The sequence below is a fragment of the Saccopteryx bilineata genome, chromosome 1 (assembly GCF_036850765.1).
Source record: "Saccopteryx bilineata isolate mSacBil1 chromosome 1, mSacBil1_pri_phased_curated, whole genome shotgun sequence".
Taxonomy (NCBI): Eukaryota; Metazoa; Chordata; class Mammalia; order Chiroptera; family Emballonuridae; genus Saccopteryx; species Saccopteryx bilineata.
The window spans coordinates 221,781,497-221,797,198 of NC_089490.1; the positions used below are offsets into that span (position 1 = coordinate 221,781,497).

Consider the following 15,702-nt stretch of genomic DNA (forward strand, 5'->3'; position numbering starts at 1 on the left):
AAGAGGTAAAACTATCTTTATTCACATATTAGATAATCTTATATATAGAAAAATTTTAAAGAATCTACAAAGAAATCAATGTGGGCTAATAAGCAAAATTATAGAATATAAGATCCAATCAAAATTTATTACATTTCAGTATGTTAGCAATAAATGAGTATAAAATAAAATTTTAAATTTTTATTTACAATGGCATCATAATCCCAAGCACTTTTTCCCCCAGAAATGTAAAGGCATATTTTCAAATTGACATAGAGTTGCGAGAGATTTCAACAGCAAAAACAGAAAGAACAAAGTTGAAAGATTCACACATGAGATTTGCTTGGCAGAACACAACACAGTCTCTCTGTCTTTTCTCAACTGTCACATTTGGGTGGTAAAGAATTCAAATGGAAAAAATGTCACCTTCCTATATGTCAAGTACATCTGACAGCTATCGAGTTTAGGAGTCTTAACAGCTGGACTGGGCAGGCCCTACTCTCAGATGAAGAGCTGGCTGGGGACATGTCTGTGCCTGAGCACAGGGGCTGGAAACACTTGCCTCCAAAAAGAAGAACCACTGGGGCCTCACTGACACTGCTGCACTCAAAGGGAGGTTGGGACTGCACTTGCTGAGAGGCAACTTCTCAAAACCTGTCCAAAATGCCAACATTAGTAGTGATTTAGGGACCACACCCTTTTCTGTAGCCACCAGCTATACTGGTGGTGTACAGTTTTCAGGGAGGATAAAGGTGGTGAATGTGAGCCTTAATGGTGCCATGGGAGGACACCTGGGACCAGATGAGGAATTCCACTTTGGATTGTGAGTCCATTGCCTGGCAGATGATCCAGTTTCCAGGGCTGTTTAGTGGGGTTTGAAGCTGATGATTTTGTCAAAGGTCTGCATCTGGGCCTCTGACTGCTACTTACATCAGTGTACTGACTTTCTGAACTTGCCCGCCAGTCCCGTTCACTCATTACCATTGCTGTGTTCTGAGATCCCAGCTGACCTGGACTGGGTCTGAACTCAAGGGGTGGTCCAGTAAAGATGGGAAGGGCTACATGGCTACGAAGGGGGCAGGGACTCCATTCTCAGCCCTGGCTCTTCCCTTCACTTTCAGAACCATATTCATTCAGTCCAGTGGCATCAGAGAAGCAATAATAGTGATGATGGGGTACTGATGGCTAACACTTACTGAACATTGACACAATTATTCTAATACACCAGCCCTATAAAGCACAATATTATTTAGCTCCAAATCTGATACTCCCAACCCCTATGTCCTCGGAAAGAGCTGGAGTGGACAGGTGTGTGGGTACCAGCCTTGCCATGCCCCCACCCCCGTAGGTGCTCAGGGTCCTGGTATCTCAAGGATGTCACACATTCCTTCTGAGCACTGTAAGCTCTCAGTTCAGCATATGGTCAGGAGTTGGGAATAATAGAAATGTGTGGAAGTCAAGAGTTGAGACTCAGCCCAGGCCAGTTAGCTCAGTCAGTTAGAGCATCATCCTGAAACAACAAAGTTGCAGGTTCAATCCTTGGTCAGGCACATCTCTCTGTCTCTCTCTCTGAAATTAATTTTTTTTTAAAATAGTGAGACTCAGCCCTGGCCAAATGCCTCTTAGATAGAGTATCTTCCTGGTGCACTGAGGTAATGGGTTGATCCCCAGTTAGGGCACATATGAGAAGCAACCAATGAAATGAATAAATGTGTACACAACTAAAAGAAACTACTAAGTGGAACAGTGAGATGATGTGTCTTTATCTCTCTCTTCCCCCATCTTTCTCTCCCCCTTCTGTTTCTCTCAAATCAATGGGGGAAAAAGAAAGAGTTGAGACTCACATTCATTGGCAACTTTCTTTTTATCCCCTGCCAGGTTCTGGTGGGCAGAGCCAGCTCCCCTGATTCATTCCAGCCCCAGATAAATGTTCCCAGTTTCTGAAAGAGAGATTAAAGGGGCCTGTAATGCTGTTGGTTGAGGCAAGGCAGGTGGACATTAAATTAGGGCAGATGGTAGAGAAAGCATCTGGCCATACCTACTTATTGGAGGCTCACAGAGACAGATAAATGAATAAATAGAGGACTAATCATGCAGAGTCCTTGCAGCCAGGAAACCAGCACACAAGCCTAACACAGCTGTTTTCCCAGCTGTGCCCATTAAAGAGGCTGTAATCCTCCACCCACCTCCTAAACCCCTTGCATTTCTCCAAACTCTCTTACACTGCACTAGCTCACTGGTAACAACTGAGGTCTGCTCGACCCAAGTTAGCATCTAAAGAGAGAATTCCTCCCTCCGGACTCAGCAGCAGCCTTGTCTTAACAAGTTCCCTTGTCCCTGAAGTGCCCTCAGGTCACCCTTTTCTTTAAAGGAAGTCTCTTGCTGGACCTTCCTCTTTATTTTCACTTTTAGACTGTTACTAAATTGGTCCCCACTCTCCTCCCACCACACACAGTCACACACTTCAGAAATGTGTCTCTGAAAGTCCTCCCATGATCTCTGTTCAAATTCCCTGAGCCCTGCCCCCTTCTTCAGCCCCACCTGCCTCTGGTCCTGGGGAAGGCCTCAGCTTGAAGCTCCCACCCTCCTAGCCTCCACATCACCACATTTTGTCAGTTGTAGCAACAGTCCCAATGCAAAAACTTCACTAACAATAGTAGCTGATCCTTATCAAGGATTTTAATCTGTGCCAGTGTTTACGCTTTTCTCAAACATAAATTTTACAATTCTCAGAAGAGCCTACACAGAGTTATATGACTAGAGTCTCATTTGATACAATGTCCCCACTTTATTTATGAAAAAATGAGAGGCACAGAGAGGTTCAATGCTCCACCCAAGGTCACAATGGGCAGAGTAATGATATGAACCCAGGAAGTCTGGTTTGAAACATCTGGGCTCCAACCATGACACCAAACTTATGGCCTCAAATTCTTTCTGGGCCCCTAGATGTGAGAGTTGCCACAAGGCTCTTTTCAGCATCTGCTCTATTGCCTGCAGTCCAGTAATTCTGGAGCTAGGATTCCAACCCAGTCCCATTAAATAAAAAATATGAAGGGGCATCAGTGTTGGCATACAAATGTTTTTCGGGCCCCCAGGCAATGTAAGTAGCAGTCAGAGGCCCAGATGCCGACCTTTGACAAAATCATCAGCTTCAAGCCCCACTAAACAGCCCTGAAATCTGGATCATCTGCCAGGCTATGGACTCACAATCCAAAGTGGAATTCCTCATCTGGTCCCAGGTGTCCTCCCATGGCACTGTGACATCTTAGGACAAGCAGTGCAGGCCACCAGCCATGAAAACTGAGTACATCCAGTACATGGCTGGAGGGAAAAAAAAAAAAGATAAACAACCGTTAGAAATGTAGACCCAACATCCTGCATTCTATGAGTCAGAGACCCTTATCAGAAATTTATGTTTGAAATTCTCCACTGAGCTATACCCCCCCACCTGTTGCTGTGCTGCTCGTGACCTCCCTAGCAAATAGCTAACTGCCATATCTGCTTCTGTATAATGCTTGCTCAGCTTAGATAGCCACCCTATAAAAAGGAGCCATTTTAGAAGCTCGGGGCTTCAATGTTCCCTTGCATGGGTTGCCTGCAGTCCCTGCGCAGGTTTGCAATAAAACTTATAAAATTCACTTTGTGTCTGCTGTGGTCTGTCTCCTGGGATGTAACACATGGAGGCCCCAGTGAGATTGGCCGTGTAAAACCCCTCCTCATGGAATGGGCTGCAGCAGACGTTGGTAGCTGGCCAGCCTCCGGCAGTTGCCGTTTGGAAACTGAATTTGGCTGATCCGAAACATTTGGAGTCTTGAGACTGTTTGGTAAGGAAGCTTCCTCTTTGAATATTTGGAAATAGAGCTCTAGTTAGAAAAGGGTGTAGTGGAGCAGGCGGGACGCCACCTGATTTCTCCCCACCCGGTCGGTCGGGGAACGCAGGACGCTGCCTTCTTCCTTTGGTTTTGGTTAGTTTTGTGTGCATATTTGGTTTGTTTGTCTGCTTCGCCCTTTGCTTCCTCACAGGATTCCTTCGAGAGTCAAGGGCCATGGGTCAGGGGCAATCTGCTGCCCTAATGCCTCTTCAGTGCTTGCTTGATAACTTTTCTGATTTCTCTCACAGGGCACGAGACTACAGGACTCCTGTTGATTCTGCCACATTGAGGACTCATTGTGAACTAGAATGGCCAACTTAAGAGCAGAATGGCCAAACCAAGAATGCTAGACCCATAGAAAACATAGAAAGTCTAGTGTACTATCACCAGCACCCACCCGCAGGCAGGTGGCACGGACAGTATGCAGCCCAGTATAGCAGCAGAGGTAGAGAAAGAAGAAGAAGCGGCATCATGGCCACCTAGACACTTAAAGTCTTTCCCACCATTCTTCTTGGTGAGGCTGCCCTTTCACCTTTACTCGTCCCTATGGGATATTTTAGAAAAACAGCCCTTCCTGGAGGCAGATGGATGAGGTAGTTAGACTAGTAACAATATAAGAACAGTCCAAATGTGAACAAGTGATGGAGGTTACAGAGGGGCTCAACTTCAGAGGCATCCAGGAGTAATGATTGACTGAGCTGACTGACATGGGATGAGCTTGAAAAAAGGCCTGCCAAGCCCCCCTCCAAAACTGAGTGAAAGGGAAAAAAGTTTTGCAGGCTACAAGACCCGAGCTTCTTTGGAGAAGTACTGGTTACTCACCACTCACACACACACATACACAAAGAGTGTTAGCCACCTGCGGCCACCTCAGCCATGGGCAGGCCTTCCAGAACCTCCAACAGCCACTGCTCTAGCCTTGCCTCCAGAGTCCCATGGACCAACTGTCTATGCCTGAGCAAGGGAACCCATAGTCAGCTCTAGTCACATCAAGGGGTTTCCCTCCATTTCCTTCTGCAGTCACACTCACCTGCCCCTGCCCCAAAAGTATACCTGGCTGGATTCATCCAGCAGCCATGCATGCTCTGCATCCAGCTTCAGCAGATGAATCTGCAGCTCCCTGGCCAGTGCAGGGGCAGCCACGGGCTCATGCAAACATAGGCGCAGGGCAGCAGGAGCAGCAGCTCAGCCTGGTTCTCACCAACAGCTCAGAAAGGCTCTCCAGGCTGCACTCAGCATGGTGCCCAGGACTGCAGTTCCACCTGCGCCCAGGTTTTCGTGCCACACACAGCTCCAATAGCAGCATCTCAGAGGGTCAGGCATCCCAGAAGCCATCCACCTTGCTGCCTGCCTACCTGGGCATCTGCACTGGCCAGCACATGCAGGGAGATGAGACCTGGCTGAGCAGGAGACGGGGACACGTGGCCAGGGGCCGGCCTGGAGTGGAAAGGACAGGGACACTCATGTCTTAGGAATGCCGTGTAGCTCCATCTGGTGCTCATGCCTGCAGAGGTCCCCATCTGAGTCTGGTGTGCATTGCTGCTCAGGGTTATGGAGCTGACACCAAGGCAGGAGCACAGCTCCTGCATGAAGCCACTAAAACCAAAGCTAAACCAGGACCCTGGGTGCAATCACCTAAACCCTACCCGGCTGATTAGGCAACATGACAAACTCGAGATCCTTGCAGAGGGTTCCTTGCCAGACAGCCACTCCTTACCTGTAAGATGGGAAAAGTGCCACCTTCCTAAGCACAGTGCCAGAAGATATCCATTCCTGAGGTTCACTGAGCGGGAGTCTTGGCTAAAGTCCTACCAGATTTAGGAGAACTCTCAGCTGTCTAGAGTGGGGCAACTTCCCTGTCCCCCTCTTTGACTCAGCAAGCTCAGCCTCCCACAATGTAGGTCTGAGAGATTTAAGTGCCTTCTACATCAGGGTAGGGCTGGAATCTGAGCCCCTTCAACTCCAAATTTCCAGTGTCAGGTACATTATCCCATGTAATGTTGGTATGGGGAATTGTCCCCGTTTGACAGAAAAAGTAACCCAGAGCAACTAACCCTACACAATCATACAGCTTAGAACTGAGAGGGGCAGAAAGCTAAACTCCAGGCCCACCGACTGCATATACTGCTGTTCCCACCAGTGAGCAATGGGGAGAAGGTAACGGGTACAGCCAGCTCCAGAGTTCACATTTGCTTCTGCAGCTAACAGGGCCTTGTGTCCTCAGCTAATTCACTTAAATTAAGTCTCTGAGTTCAGCTCAGTTCTTCAGTTCTACAAAGGCGGGGTAGGAAAGGGGGATGTTTGTACCTATCTTGTGGAATTATTTGGAATAGATGCACATAAAGGATTCAAGGGTTATCAAACCATACTAGTTTACTGCATTCAGTATTTGAGTTGATAAATATGACCATGGATACTTATGGGGTTTTCAGGGCCTTGTATAAACACAGTTTCAACTGGACCCATCCATTCATTTATTCATTCCACAGGCATTTATTGATCCTTTACTCTGTGCCAAAGAGGGGGCTTTCTACCTCCAGGAGCTCACACATCAATGGGGAGACAGAGGCAGTCTAGTGCTCACACAGCAATCTATGCACTTTCTCAGTACAGCATTGAAGTTAGTCAGAATATCACAGGCATTTTTAAGCCTTTGAAGTCAGATTCTGGGTTTCTGCTGAGATTATAGTTCCTTGACTCCTATGTTCCTAACCCGTTTTGTGTCTAACTCCAACTCAAGGAGGCCACTGACTTTGACCTTGACCCCGTGCACTATGCCCCCTCAGGCAGCTCCTTCCAATGGGTAATCTTGAGAGAGAAAAGGAGGGAGCACAAAGCAGCTTCCCAGGAAGTAGTAGCCAGCCCAAGACCTGGCTGACATCAGCCAGTGCAAAAGTATGGAAGTCCTGCGCCTTGTGTGAGGTGCCCGTTGGCTGCCACAATGCCTTAGGGCCAATTCCCCATGGAGGATAGTGCTTATCTCTGTACCTAGGACCCCTGCTGTGGCTGTCCAGTCCAGGTTTCTTGGAACCATTCCCAAGTCCTTCGCTGTGCCACTGCAACCTTGGGTGCTATGTGGAGGTACATCCAGTGAGTGTATGTCCACTGCAGAAGTAAAGAAGAGGGTCTGGGACAGGAATAACCTGCCACCCCAATTCTCACTCAGCTTCACTTGCAGGACTGCTGCCTGTTGGGAAGCAGCTGGAAGAGGCAGGCGCCTCCGTAGTGGTACCTCCCATTGGCTTGGGACCTGTTATCTATCCCATTGAGTCAGTGAGCTTGGCCAGGACCTAGGAGCCTAAACCAATTTGTATATTGGTTAGCTTTCTAGGCTTAACCCCAAGCCTTTAACAGGATTAAACAGTGACTCAGGGGCACGAGGTGAGGAATCCACATGATTTCTTTGTGTATATGACTTACCTATGCAATCATCTCACCCAAATCTTGCTCCAGAGAGTGACCCATGACCAATCTTCCTGCAGACCACAGACAGGGCACAACTTTGAGTTCCACACACTTATATTAGACATTCTGGGGCAGTCCTGCTGGCGGGCTCAGACAATATTTACTGCTGGTGAGGCTCCTGGATGTGTTTTCAATGCTGGAACTCTCAGCTGAGTTAGGAGGTGTCTTCTCTTTTCTCAGATGTCTACAGTAGTACAGGCAAAGCCCTGCTGTGTGAGCCTGGAGGCAGTGCTGGCAGAGCAGGCGTGTGATGAGCATGACCCCTGACTCAAGACAAAAAACATCAAAGTGCAGCTGGGGAGAAGAGGCCAGAGGGCTGGGAGGTGTAGAACTTAGTAGCCAGAGCTGCATATCCTAGTTCCTTGTGCTGTAATGCACACTGTGTTCATGAGACAGCCCCTTATTCTCCATCTTGGTTGGTTTTTATGAGCCCATATTCCACTGATTTCCCAAGAAAAGCCACAGCTGCCCTCATGACAGGGCCCACCTCGCTGCTAGCCAATACTGACAAGGATCTGTGGCACCTGGCTTTATATCGGGATGCTAGCAGATTTCTCATGGGGCCTCCATCATGTTCAACACCACCACGGTGTTCTGGTGCTACAGCACCGAGTGGGAGCTCAGAAGCAGAGCCTGCAGGATCTCTAGCCAGTGTGTTGTCTGTAGGAAACAGGATGGTATGAACACTGAGAAACAGGCTGAACCTGGCCGGGGCACACCCACCCACCCTGGACTCCCCCTACCAACCACTACCACTGCTGAGTGAGTCCTGGCCCACCTCCACTCCCTCACAGAGAAAGTGAGCATGGCAAGGCTCCCAGCAGCCACCTAGCACAGCAGCTAATTGTCTTCCACACTGTACATCACCAGCAACTGCAGCCAGTCATTGCCCTTGGCTTCAAAGACTGTTCTCCTACCTGTGACCAGATAACAAAGGACATGAGGTCACCTGGGGAAAAGCCCATCCAGGGGCTTGTGGCCAAGTTACACAGGCACAATGTGGCTGTGTGACACATCAGCTCATGGTCCTTGAACATGTAGACCTCAATCTAGGGCACAGCCCTCTCCTTCAGAATCTGCTGCCTGCAGAACCAAGGGTGGCAGTGTTGGCACCATCAGAGCCTCCACCACCATGTTCTCATTCAAGCCAGCCTTGGGCTGAGAATTTCCCTGGGCAATATCCAAACACACTCTTGCACTAGGTGTGAGCTCCAGTGGTTTTAAGACTTCTGACCAGGCCTGAGAGATGACATAAAACCATGGAAAATGGTCTGAACTAGAACTTAGGAGACAATGCTGGTGGTGATGGTGATGCTAACACCTACAATTTGAGCACTTCCCCTGACCCAGCACTTAGACTGACTTCAGCTTCCACACAGCCCTGTGCTGAAGGTGCAGGTGTGACTATCATAAGCATTTTGTGGATGAGAAAACCAAGGCTGATGAGTGAGTTTGTAGTGAATGTCACAATTAGTAGTAATAGCTAAGGTGCACTGATTGGGCACATATCTGAGAGCCAGGCACCTTTGTACTGCGTTCTTTTACATGTATTTTCTCATTTAATTCTCCTCACCACAATCACATGAGGTAGGTACTATAACCATCCTATTTCACAGAGGGGAAAACTGAGATATGGAGAGATTAAGTAATTTGCTTGAGGTTACACACTGGTAACCAGAGAAACCAGGATTCAAACACAGGCCGTATGACTCTAGAACTTGCACTATTATGGTTAAGTAAATTGTTCTCATGGAATGGTCCCCTCAGCTAAATGATACAGACTCAGAGCAATGACCAAAAAGTGCTTTTCAAACTGTAAAGTACTTTAGTAGAAGTAATCTAAACCTTAATACCCTGCCCAGGCCTCACCTCTTAAGAAACCTTATTGGAGCCTCTCACTGATCCCTGCCAGGTTCATTCAAGCCATGAGCACCTCGAGGTTTTGAAGGACTGAGCAGTTGGGGGGCAACAGAAACAAGAGACCAGACTACTTCACAGATCTGCGCAGTGCACTCTACTAGTTGAGACTACACATCCTAGGCCCCACCAACCCCACTGATTCTGCAGGTGGCAGTCCATGCAAACAAAAGGCTGCCTCCCTATTCCAGGGCTCAACAAAGCCAATTCCTGTTGATCCTAAGAAGCCAGAGACCAGATAAGAGGCCATCAGAACCCAGTGATGGGTGGAAGAGAGGCCAGAGCTGGAGCAGGAAGACATACACCCTCCTCCCAGGAAACATCATCTCTGGCTTAGAGGCGATGGTGAGCTTGGCAAGAGCCTGGGCTGCCTTTTTTTGCCCCACATCAGAGTCTTCAGGGCCAGTGGGAGCAGAGCCTATGGGCACAAGCCACTTGGTGACCAAGATGTGCCCAGGAGCCTACGGTCCCGGCACCCTGACTGTGCCACCTTCATTTTCTCCTCTCTCCCAAGGCTTGCTGATCAGGGAGGCACAGACCCTTGTCAACTCTCTGAAGTTTTCTGTTAAGCTACCAAAACACTTTCTGAAGCATCATTTACAGGCAAGACTGAGGCTAAGGAAGTCAATGACACAGAGAAAGAACTCCAGACCTTAACAGAAACCCACCTCCTTCAGCATCACTCAGCAGAAAGACATTTCCCCTGGTCATTAACAATGCTTTTTTGTTCCACATCTAACACTAATTGCTGTTGTAGAAGCCACTGAGTCATGTTTTATAAACCATCAAAAAGGAGTCAGTACACCAGCTCACCTAGCCCCCTCCCTGAACAACCACAGTGCTGTGGTCTTCTGTCTTTTCTGCCAAATCCAGGAAAACCATGCAGGGAGAAGGTGAAGGTGGGTGGTGGTCCTTACCACCTACCAGGGCTCAGGCGGGGAAACATTCCACTTCTGGGCTCAGCAAAGGAAGGCAACCAAGTAGTGATTTCCCTGATTTAAGAGACCCAGAAAACATGGACCTGCTCCCAATGGAGTTACAGTGAAAATTTCAAGGCTTGTGATTCAGGTTCAACTGGACAGCAGCCCTCTGCAGAAATTTATCTGCTCAGGGCTCTGATATTGACATATGTGGTAGGTGGCCTAAGTGTTAAACATGAATGCACAATCATGGTGCTTCATCGTGGTATAGATGATGAGCATGGAGTTACAGGGCTCAACTACAGCTATGAAAACATGGGGGGATGGGTAAATAGAAAACTGCCATGACCAGCTCGGGGAAATGAAGACCTGAGTGGGGGTGATGGAGGATGAAAGAAAAACACAAAGACATAGATAGAGTTTGGGCAAAGTGGAACATTGTGCTCTGATGGAGACACAATGACACTGAGCCTGGAAAACCCATTTATTTTATATACTTAAACAACTTAAACAAGTTTTATATTGAGGGTATATGTAACACTCTATCCCACAAGCATATGAGGACATCCTGAGTCTGTGGTACCACTGTGTGCCTGCTGCCCAGCTTTTGTTGTCAATACCATGAACAGCCTTCAAGTTGTTTAAGTGACCTTGCCCTGCCAGGTCACTCAAGGATGAGCAGGGTCTTTCCTCTACTCCCAGCTGCACATAGGCCAGAAGAATTCAGAGGCAGGGGCTCTCTCCAGAGAACCAGAGGTTAGGCTTTATGCCATAATGGACAAGTATACTTCCTATCAGCAGGTAGTTAGACTAAGAATCAGTGCCCTCACCAAACTGTGAAAAATTAAAAGCATTTTTTATTGGATTGTTTATTTGTTTGTTGTTGAGTTTTATGAGTTCTTTGTATATTTTGGATATTAGGCCCTTATCTGAGCTGTTGTTTGAAAATATCATTTCCTATTTAGTTGGCTGTCTGTTTATTTTATTGTCAGTTTTGCTTGCTGAGCAAAAACTTGTTAGTCTGATGTAGTCCCATTCATTTATTTTTGCCTTCACTTCCCTTGCCTTTGGAGTCAAAAAATGGGAAGAGGACATGAACAGACACTTCTCCCGGGAAGAAATACAAATGGCCAACAGATATATGAAAAGATGTTCAGCTTCATTAGTTATTAGAGAAATGTAAATCAAAACTACAATGAGATACCACCTCACACCTGTTAGATTAGCTATTATCAACAAGATAGGTAATAGCAAATGTTGGAGAGGCTGTGGAGAAAAAGGAACCCTCATTTACTGTTGGTGGGAATGTAAAGTAGTAACAACCATTATGGAAGAAAGTATGGTGGTTCCTCAAAAAACTGAAAATAGAACTACCATATGATCTAGCAATCCCTCTACTGGAAATATACCCCCAAAACTCAGAAACATTGATACATAAAGACACATGCAGCCCCATGTTCATTGCAGCATTGTTCACAGTGGTCAAGACATGGAAACAACCAAAAAGCCCTTCAATAGAAGACTGGATAAAGAAGATGTGGCACATATACACTATGGAATACTACTCAGCCATAAGAAATGATGACATCGGATCATTTACAACAAAATGGTGGGATCTTGATAACATTATATGGAGTGAAATAAGTAAATCAGAAAAAAACAAGAACTGCATTATTCCATATGTAGGTGGGACATAAAAATGAGACTAAGAGACATGGACAAGAGTGTGGTGGTTACTGGGCAGGGGGGAGAGGGAGGGAGAGGGAAAGAGGAAGGGGGAAAGAAAAAAAAGAAAAAATTAAAATCAATAAAGATCTATGTTAGTAAGCCTGAAAAAAATTACAGTTTTAATTTAAGATTTTTGAAAAAACAATAACTTCTTTGACTCCATAATTAACACATTGACCAAGATATTTTTAAATTTTTAAATATTTACTAAGAAACAGGATACTAAAAGCTTCTAAAATGTTAGGTGATTTTTAAAAAGTTTTCACAACACCTGGCAAGAAAGGGAAGGTTCTGAAAGATTATTTTCAAACTCTGCAGAAAGAAGAATCATGAGGTCAGAAATTGATGAAAGTCCCAAGTTGAAAGAGGGCCAGTCACAGGCAGTGTCTCCCACTGGTCTGTGCTGGGTTCCTGCTTGGGAGGCCCAGGGCTGGCACATGCAGGGGCAGCTGCAGAAAGCATTAGTTCTAACAACCTTTGCTAGAGTGGTATGCTAATGAAAATCTCCTCACACCTGACCCAGATGTGGCAGTGAAATAAAAAGAAATCTTACCTTTTGTGACAGCATGGATGGACCTGGAGGTTATTCTGCTATGTGAAATAAGCCAAGCAAAAAAAGAAAAAAAAACATATGATCTCACATATATGTGGAATCTAATGGACAAAGTGAACTGAGGAATGGAATAGACGCAGAGGCAGAGTCACAGGGACCAGAGGAACAACAGTCAGAGGAAGGGGGATGAAGGGATGGGATCAGAGAGAGTAGGGGGATTGTTGAAACTATATATACATAACACAGATATACATAGCTGAACAGCAAGTCCTAGAGGGAAGAAGGGAGGGAGTTGGGGGGAAGGGGGAAAAGGAGGTATAAAAAGGGACACAGGGGTATAGGGTGAGAATGCTATGTTCAGTGGGACACTTGAATCCATGTAAACACAATAAATTAAAAATTAATAAAATTTAAAAAAATTTATGAGTGATTACATAGCAGAAGCTATATTAAAGGCCTAGAATTAGAAAGTAAAAAAAAGAAACTTCTTAATTTTGTTTTCAGATTTTTTTCATTCTTTATTCAATTTAGAAAGGAAAGACAAAGAGAGACAGAAAGTGGAAGATGCAGAAAAAGCCAATGCTTAAGCCACCAATCACCGACTCAGCCTGATTAGAAAAGCCTCGCCAGGAAGTTCCTCAACATTCTGCCCTCAACACCCACACCGTTAAAGCCTGGGCATGCCAGACCCCTGTTAGGCACTCCCACCAGCTCCAAGGGCCATCTGTTCCATCCCTGTTGCTAGGGCCAGTGTCAGGTGCCTGGGCAGCACTGCAGAGGTGTGTTCCCAGGACTCCTCCATTTGCATAAGCAGCAGCGCTGTGAGCCCCCAACTCTACATGGAGGCAGAAGAGATGCCTGGCCCAAGTGAAGGCCTGCTCTCTGGAATGTGGGAGATCCTCTTCTTCCTGCTGGGCAGCCAAGGTTGCGCAGCAAGGACCAGTTTGCAGAGAAGCCTGGAGTTAGTTGCATACCCGGTGCCCAGTGATAAGCGGAGTGGCAGGACTCGGGTTCTGGGAAGCTGGTGTGTTCTTGGCATGGAGGAGAGGTGGGGACAGCTCAGCACGTGCGCTCATAAGCGACAGTCCAAGGTAGGGGTGGACAATCAGGCTGGGGCAGTGGCCAGGGCCACCTCGAAGTGCTATATCTGCCTCTACCAGTGTGGGGAAGTGAAGACCTGAGTGGCGGCAATGGAAGATGAAGGAAAACACAGAGACATAGATCAAGTTTGGGCCAGGTGTGACATTGTGCTCTGATAGAGACACATTGACTCCAAGCCTGTTTTCAGCCTGGCGATCTCTTGGGGCTTTGAACCTGGGTCCTTTGTTATTCCAGTCTGACACTATCAGCTGTGTCCACGCTGACCCTGCTTTTGGGGTCAATGCCACGAAAAGCCTTTCAGTTGTTTCAGTGAGTGACCTGACACTCAAGGCAGAGGAGGGCCCTTCCTTGGCTCTCAGCCTCAAGTAGGCTGGATGCATTCGAATGCAGTGGCTCTCTCTGTGTGCCCCCGGCATGTGTGGGGACATGCAACCCTATGACCAAGGCAAAAAACAAAAAAACAAAAACCCAAAAAGAAAGAAAAGACGGGTGGAGGCAAAAGCCTGCAACGCCCCCGTATTATCAGGCGGTTCTCCCGTCTAGGTACTAAGGGGGACCACCCCTGCATACCTTCACAAGATCACGTGAGATCAGGCGCATTTAGGATGGTATGACCACAGACCCCTGATGGCAGCCTCCTGTTAGCCCAAGAAGAAACACCTGGCCTCCAGGTCTCCTCAGTGCTCCACACCTCATGTGAGTGAGCATGTCTGGGCCCCCTGTGTCATTCACACTAGCACAAGCTCTGCATGGCACTGGTTTCTTCCCTGCCTCGGCTTCTCTTGGGTGGCCAAGGTCACCACCTCAGGGACCAGACCAGTTTGAAGAGGAGCCTGGAATTAGCTGTACATCGGGTGCTCAGGGATAGAGGGGAGTGTCAGGACCTGACTCCTGGGTGACTAATGTGCACGATGGGGCAAAGGAGGGTAGGAAGCAGCTCAGGCCTGGTGCTCATGGGTGACCAGCAAACAACTGAGTAGACTGCCAGGCTCCGCAAAGTGGCCAGGGCCACCTTGAAGTGTTGTGCCCTAGGCATGTGTAGGGTAAACGACCCTGTGGCCAAAGCAAAAGAAAAAAAAAGAAAATGGAGAAAATGGGGGGAGGCAAAAGCCTACAGCACCTGGTATTCCCAGGCAGTCTCCCATCCAGGTACTAACCAGGCCTGACCCTGCTTAGCTTTTGAGATTAGATGAGATCAGGTGTGTTCAGGGTGGTATAGCCCTATATGCCTGACAGCCGCCTCCAATGGCCCAAGAAGAAAAGTCTGGCCTCCAGGTCTCCTCAATGCTTTGTACCCTAGGTGCCTGGGCATGCTAGGCCCCCGGTTAGGCACTCCCACAAGCTCTGCTGCCATCTGTTTCATCCCTGCCACCACCATTTCCCGTGGGTTTCCAAGAGAACCACCTCAGCGCCCTGTCATTATTCCTAGGGTTTGAAGGTATGCCCACCCACCCAGACGGTGGGAACTGGAGCAAGGGTCAGGGGTCTTAGTGTCACAGCAACTTGCAGAAGTGTGGTCGGGGGAGGGCTGGGGATGCGAGAACAAGGGCCAGTGTCAGCTGCCTGGGCAGCTGTGCAGGGATGTTTTCCCAGGCCTCCTCTGCTTGCCCAGTAATGAGTGGTCTAAGTGGCGACTCTGGGGGCACCCAACTCTGTGAGGGTGGAAGAGACACCTCGGCCCCTGGTGAAGGCGTGCTCTCTGGAATGCGGGAGATCTGCCTCTCCCTGCTGGGCGGCCAAGGTCGTGCTGCAAGAACCAGTTTACAGAGGAGTCTGGAGTTAGTTGCACACCCGGAACCCAGTGATAAAGGGGAGTGGTAGGGCCCTGCTCTTGGGCAGCTGGTGTGCTTGGTGACAAGAAAGAGCAGGGAGGTAGCTCAGCACGTGCACTCATAGGCGACAGCCCAGTTTCAGTTTCAGGCAACTTTGGTGCTCAGCCTGCATCTCACACTGCAGCTCTTGAGAGAGGTCAACCCCCATCCCCCTCATTCATTCCAGTTCAAGCCATCACTGGTTCTCAGCCTCTAGCCTGACTAGCAGTTTTTGAATCTGAAACTCTTTATCTAGCAACTGTTCTAGCTCATGCTGTTGTTGGCATTCAGTCTGCAGTTCATACTGGAGCTTTGACCTCAGGCACCCTCTCACACAGAGCTCTCATTTTCTTTTT

The 15,702-nt window shown here is 47.7% G+C and overlaps 1 pseudogene; it reads right to left on the reverse strand.

Moving 5' to 3' along the window:
- Positions 1–14,643: 14,643 nt before the first annotated feature.
- LOC136321103 (5S ribosomal RNA) lies at positions 14,644–14,762 on the reverse strand (annotated as a pseudogene).
- Positions 14,763–15,702: the final 940 nt, after the last annotated feature.